This window comes from Anastrepha obliqua, chromosome 1 (genome assembly GCF_027943255.1).
Source record: "Anastrepha obliqua isolate idAnaObli1 chromosome 1, idAnaObli1_1.0, whole genome shotgun sequence".
NCBI classification, from domain to species: domain Eukaryota; kingdom Metazoa; phylum Arthropoda; class Insecta; order Diptera; family Tephritidae; genus Anastrepha; species Anastrepha obliqua.
The window spans coordinates 122787248-122794853 of NC_072892.1; positions in this window are offsets into that span (position 1 = coordinate 122787248).

The window sequence follows — 7606 nt, forward strand, 5'->3', positions numbered from 1 at the left end:
CTACCAAATGAAAAATATCGCGCAGCAAGGAAATTGGTAAAGTCTATAAGCGTTTATGGATCACTGGAAGTATGAATGGCAAATGATGGATTAAATACAACTTGAAATGTTGTCATGTGTAAAAAAAATTTTGGTGGTTTCTTAGACTTTTTTCAAGAATTGTTTGGGAAATGCCCCTAAAGCACCTTCACATATGCAGTGATTAGCTATAAATTCACAAAGCAAATAGTTTGTAACAAATTTTCACTTTTTGGTGTTCATCTACCCAAAAAACTTGCAAAGTACGGGAAAGTGAGACAGCAAAATGACATTTCATTTTGAAGGGAAGTTGCAAGTTTTACTGGATAAATTTTTACTTGTAAGAATTTGCAAGTGAGAAAAACAACTGATCGTAAAGCAAAAATAATCAGAGGTGACAGAGGCTTGGAGAGATTTTTGTAGTTCCATCGAATCAACCAAAGGTACGGCCAGACTAGGTAAGCTTTTATCCAAAGAACACTCCTGCCCTTCCTTCTTGAAGAAAGATAACGGAGAATGGACAAAATCCTCGGCCGACACACTAGAATATCTTATAAATACACATTTCCCAGGTAACATAGAATATATTGAGAACAATAGTAACAGTGTTTAAACATCCAACCTGTCATCCAATACAATCAATCACATCATATCCCAGGATAGAATACTATGGGCGATGAAAAACTTTGAACCATGCAAAGCAGCCGACCCAGATAGGATATTTCCAGCCATGCTGTGGAACACTCGAGAAACGACGATTCCTTGGCTGGATGTCTTTTTCAAAAAAAGCCTTATGCTAGCGCATATTCCAAAAAGCTGGAGGAAGGTTAAGGTGATTTTTATCCCCAAAGCTGGTAGATGCGGTCATGATACAGCGAAAGACTACATACCCATCAGCTTATCCTCCTTTATTCTCAAAACTCTCGAGCGATTGTTGAATGTATATCTCAGGGAGAAGATTACAGACACAACGATTTCACCATCTCAACATGCCTATCTCAAAGGAACATCCACAGAGGCAGCTCTTCACGAGGGTGTAAGTACGATTGAGAGGAGCATATAATACAAACAATACTCACTAGTCGCTTTTCTCGAAACATGTAGAGGGAGCGTTCAACAATGTTAGCACTAGATCCATAATTCAGGCTCTCAGAATGTTAGCCACAGACATAGGTCTCAACGAATGGATAGAGAACATGCTTAAAACTAGAATAATCATCGGTGAGGTAGGCAGCAACACGGTAAAACTGTCAACAGGGGCATCTTATCCCCTGTCCTTGTCTGGTGGAACTCGCTAGAAAGGATGGTATCAGTTAAGAAGCTGGAGAGGGTACAAAGGTCTGCCCTCATTGGAATCAGTGGCTCTCCGTACCACTCCTACTCTAGCGCTTAACGCTATGCTGAATGTGGCGCCCGTGGACATTGTAGGGAAAACTACCGCTGCACGACCGCAATCAGACTAAGGTGTTCGGGCCATAGGCTAGACTTAAGTTACGGATACTCTAGCATTCTTAAAAACTTTGAGTTCATCCCTACGGTGATGGACCACTGTACACCCACGCTAGGTCCGAGCGGACCTTTTTCTACTCACATTCCCTCAAGGGATGAGTGGGCGGGGTGCAACATTCGGCCGCAAGGCATGGCAAACATGTTCACGGATGGCTCGAAGTTGGACGGAAGGGTTGGTGGGGGAGTATTCTGTAAGGAGCCTCCCATCAAACTTAAATTTAGGCTCCCGGACCACTGTAGTGTTTTCCAAGCGGAGGTATCCGCAATTAAGGAAACGGTGGACTGGTTGCTTAATTCGGTAATTACCGTTAAGGAAGTAAATATTTACTCCGATAGCCAATCGGCAATTAGGGCCTTGGGCTCGCTGTTTGTGCGTTCGAGATTAGTCGGGGAATGTCTGGCTTCTCTCTCGATTGCATCTGAATACTTCATCATCAGGCTCATTTGGGTTCCCGGTCACAGCGGCATAGAGGGAAACTGCTGGGCTGATGAGCTGGCTAGACAGGGAACTTTGGAGACGGTTTCGTCGCGTAATGAGAGAATTGGGGTTCCCCTGAGAACCTGTGGTCTGCTCCTGGAAAGATGGGCCTCGAGTCAACTCAGCGAGCGCTGGGCTAGTGCGCAAACGTGCAAGGTCGCGAGATCCTTCTGGCCACGGGTAGATCGGGGACGCTCAAGGGAACTCCTAAGGCTGACAAAGCCCCAGCTCTCAAATTTGGTGGGCATCCTTACCGGACATTGTCCGTTAGGTGTTCACGCCGTAAGACTTGGGATTACCTCAAGTCCGTTCTGCAGAATTTGTCTGGAGGACGAGGTGGAATCATCTCAACACCTTCTTCTCAGCTGCCCTGCTCTCGTCTGGCAAAGACTTAGAAATCTGGGCTCCCACTTTTTCGCTACGCCTGCGGATATAGCCGGCGTAAGTGTCATAAATTTGGTGAAGTTCATTAGTAGCTTGTTACGGCTAACTACGAACGCAAATCAGCCCCCGTCGGCGCCGTCGTAAAATGTATGGCCATCATCGTATCTAATCCCAAGGCTCCTTCTAAAACGGACGAATTTCTTAACATTTGTCCAAGTGAGCCCTTTAGCTAGGGCAGCCATTTAACCTAACCTAACCTTATCCCCTCTGGGAGGAGGAGTCTTATCCCCTCTGATGTGGTTACTAGTTGTCAACAATATCCTTACCAAATTCTACCGGCGTTAGTCTCACACTAACCCAACAGGCAAAATACCTAAGTGTTATCCTAGACCCCAAACTCCCTCAAACCTTTCTCAGTCAATTAGACTTCCTTACTTTGCCAGCGTGCTCCAAGCAGACCTTTTAGCGATCATAGAAGCATGCAAATCACTAAAACTCTACAAGGAAGTTGGTGCAAAAGCAGCCATCTTTTCAGACAGTCAAGCAGCTATCAAGGCCTCCAAGGACTCCAACTCTATTTCATCCAAGCTAGTCTTTTGGTTTTTTGATTCATAGAAATAGAATTCGTACTTTAATTTGGAAGTGACCGGAAATTTTATTGCTTCTTTTGCTTTGTCATTTCGTTCCTTCTTTTGCAGGCCTTCTATGCTATCTTCCTTCTGATCTCTAATTTATAGTGCAATTATTTGGTTGGCAGCGCGACATTCTTCCAAAAATTCATTTTGAAAATTTAGCAGTTAAAATTCAGCCGAAGCAGAAGATGCTTGCATGTGAGAATAGCTGTTCTGGCATTCTTCCTCAATATCATCTTCTAGGATCTCAACTGAAATAAATTCGAAAATGAGAAACAATAAAAATACGGATAAGACTACTATATAGTGCTTCACCGTACATTGCTCCCAAATTGAAAGACTTATACCCGCCAAGGATATAGGGCATTTTACTGTAGTACTACCACGCAGATGCGCTCGCTTTTTGGAAGAACACACAAAAAGTTTCCGCCAGATGAGTCTTTTTCTTTGTGTTTGGCATTTGTTTGAAACGAGGAAGTCGAGTGATTTTCCTTTTCTATCATCTGGTGCGCACCAGCTCACGCCTAAGCATTTATGACCGCAAAATTAATGGAAATAAGGTTCCAACTCGTTTCGCATTTCCTGCCTTCTCCAGAATCGGCTCTCTCAGACTACTATTTGTTCTCCAATTTGAAGAAATGGCTGGCGAGGAGAAAGATTTTATTTAAACGAGGGGGTGATTGCAGAAATAAATGACTATTTTTTAGACTTGGACAAATCATATTATTTGGAAGGCTACATTCATACGAGAATTAGAAAACTCGTTAAGAGGAAAATGGACCTATACGTCAATCGAGAGATGCTTAAATCGAAACTATGGCGAGTTTAACTTCGGGTTAACACAATTCATGACAGGTATATATAATATATCATAGTGAAAAGATTTTTATAGGTATACTACCTAGCAGACCGTTATTCGGCTCTGAGCGAATTTGACGGATATGCGGACGTCATTCGTTTTGTGTTTCACTAAGCTAAAGCTAAATTTTGTGAAACACAAAACGAATGACGTAGAATCCAAAGTTCCCTCAACTTTTTTTTCACCATACCTAACGAGCAATCCTGTTATCTTTCATCCTTGTATATATGTACATATATAGTATTTGGCAACTGATTACGAAATAGTCCGGTTGTGCAAATTCTCAAGTCGCAACTTTCAGTTCTTTTGCAAAAATCTTATCATAAACCAATAATGAGAAAATTGATACGTTTCTTCTTATTTGCTCTCTTAATTCGGCTGCAATTTTTATTTGCATGACCTAAGCTAGCCTGCGGATACACTGAATCTTACGAAAGAAGCTCAGCTCTACCGATTTTCGCCTCAATCTTATCCAGCTTATCGGTAATCGCCCTCGGCATTGTACACAGAATCACACATTTTCTTTTTCTGCCGTGAAACGCCGGAGAGATATGATTCCAATAGACTTGACCGCCAGTATTACATACATTTATCTGGGTTAAAGGCACACTGATAAGAGCGCAATCAGTCTGCGAACAATATACTGCTACACTTTATCATACATCTAAGGACAGAACCTACACCTAAGTTGGATAAGTCCAAGCGGATCCGCACTTTCGCCTACATAAAGAGTGGATGGAGGGCGGGACCCAGAGTAAACATCTCAAATGCCACCTGATTTAGTAAGCGTAATTGAGTACGTGTGGGCACCAGAGTCAATAACTCAAATTAAAACTGAATTGTCTCAACTAAGGTGTTTTCTGAAGAGACTCGTCGTATTAAGTACTCAAAGCTTGCGAAGCGAAGCTTATAGAAAAAGTGCTGTAGAATGCCGGAAACGGTGCGTAAACGATATGTTGCACGAAATCGAGCAGCCCGCGTGGAGCCTCGGCTGCCACACATACTTATGTATGTGCATTGGTGATTTCACTCTATGATGTTGCGCACTTGCTGATTTCTAGTTTCTATTCGATAAGGAATTTCCGTTACAGAAAGTGTGCCTCTAGGCGGAGGTTAAATAGCTGGAAGTCGCCTAAAGGCAGCTGTGGAATTCGCGACACTATTTTCATGTAAGATAACAACTTTTGCTTTTTCCCTATTTTTATTATAAAACCACATACATGCATACATACACACATACATACATACATACATGTTTTTATATACATAGTACAAGTACATATAAATTAGTGTTGGAAAACTATCGATAGTCTGCTCATTAGTTTGTTGCGATGGCCATAGGCAAATTATTCGATATTAACGAAAGTCATCTACTTTTGATTAGCTTACAAATTATAAGTTTTACAGTTTAGAAATTTAGTTTTTACACACCTTTCAATGCAAATAGGATGACTAAAGATAATTAAATAAATTTAACAAAACAAAAATAGAACTCGAGATCTTTTCGAATTCTCTTGGTGCGTCGGCAATAAGAGCATTACGCGCATAACTCAGAATGCAGTTGCAGAATGGTCTATAGGAAGGTTTGGTACACATTTGTGACAGGTAGTCCCAAAATTATCTAAAGCGAAAACTTATGTTCCGAAAAAATTAGCTAAAAGGTTTAAAAAAATCGTGCATGTTCTCAAAAAAAGGAAAGATCGGCAAATTTTTTAGGTGCAACGTTTGTCAAAATAAAAGCCAAGCAATTGACCTATGTGTCGATACATGTTTTAGAGCTTCTTTTCTTCCTGATTGCCGCGCTAACTGCTTATGCGATTTTGGCCGAGTTTAATAAACCGCGCCAGTCATTTTTCTTTCGTACTAACCGGCGCCAGTCGGAAACACCAAGTGAAATCAAGTCCTTCTCAACCAGATCTTTGCAATTTAAAGGAGGTTTTCATCTTCTTCTGCTACCACCAGCTGGTAACGCATCAAATACTTTCAGAGCTGGAGCGTTTGTTTACAACGAAGCCGCTGGATCTTTATTCGATGCGCAATGTCTATGTCGTCGTAAAGCTCATACAACTCATTGTTCTATCGCCTGCTATACTCGTCTCGCCAACTTGCAAAGGTTCAAAAATCTTACGCAGAATCTTTCTCTCAAACACTCTAAGGGACGTCTCAACGAATATTGCCATCTTTAGAGATTATCACAGCCAAAATAAGCCATAAGAAAACTGTATTTTCATTTAGGCATATTATTTTTTTAAGTTTTGTATCTTTGAATAAACCTATATAAAACCATACAGTTTGCCCATCACAAAAATGTGACCCTAGTCTATACCAAATAATATCTACTACAGAGCAGAGTAAGTAATATGTGACAGTATTAAAAATATTACTTTTATAATGAGCCTGAGTTTCTAAGATACCCAGTGACTAGTAAAACTCACATTACTAGAAGAGAAAAACAAATAAATTTCTAGCTGGTCTGCGTAAATCACCTTAGTCAAGTTCGCTAAGATGAAATGGGTAAGTGTTGTGTAGTGTTGCATAGAGTTCTAGTAGGGAAAGTGAGCATCCCGTAACAGAGATGAATAACCAACTTCTGCTTTAATTTCACTAAAAACAAAGGGTAGTAAGAGTAAGGACCTTCTACTCGCGAGAGCTTTTGAAATTAATTAACATCAAATAAGAAGGCATAGGATTTGAGAATTTGAACGACCTGAGAGCATATTTAGAAACATCTTCTGTACAAGTTCAAATGCAATCTCAATTCCAAATTGGTCGCAAGGCACCGAGATAAATATTGTATGTAAAGGGTGATTAGATTGGAGGTACTTTTTCCAATAGGGGTTTTTGACAGATTACGAGTGAGTACTATCAAACTAAATACATAATTTATTTCAGTATTCAAAAACATAAAAAAAATGACTCAGAATCCAATAATACTGCTAGGTGCCGCAATTCCACATGCAAACACTGCAAAATACCTTGGCATAAAGCTCGATGACGCATGACGGCATGAAATTCGTCTGAAGGTAATAAAAAATGAAATGGCTAATTGGACGAAGATCAAAGCTATCCATATATATTATAAAAAAAAGTCTATATATAAACAAATTATAAAGCCTTTGTGGTCCTATGGCGCTCCACTATGGGGGTGCGCCAGTCAAAGTAATATAAATATATATATGTATTTCAACGATTCCAGAACAAAGTCATTCGAGATATGCTCAACTCACCTTGGTTCGTTCGCAATAAAGATATTTATCGTGATCTCAAGATTCCTATAATCGCTGAAGAAATAAAAAAGCTAGCAGAAGCCCACTCCCTTAGGCTTCAAAGGCACTTGAATGATGAAGCTAACAAACTTCTCAACACCTCAGGCCTAACCCGACGACTCTATCGGCCACATGATCTGGCATGATGGCTGTTAACTCAAGGAAGGGACTATGAAAATCTCTTTACAAAATTAACTTTATGTTACTAAAACTGTACTGCACGTTAGTTTATATGTAACTAGTTGCAGTTTCAACAAACAGTGTTATGTATTTTATATTGTATCTATGTATGTTTACAAATCGTATAATTTTGTTACGAAAATCGACGCTCTGTGAAAAGTGTTCATCGCGCGCTCAGGCCAACGATGAGGGCTTAGCGCTGAGGCCCAGTTTTGGCTTAATGGCTTGGAGTGAAGAGCAACCCGAAGCCATTCAAGAACAGCCATTACATCCATTGAAA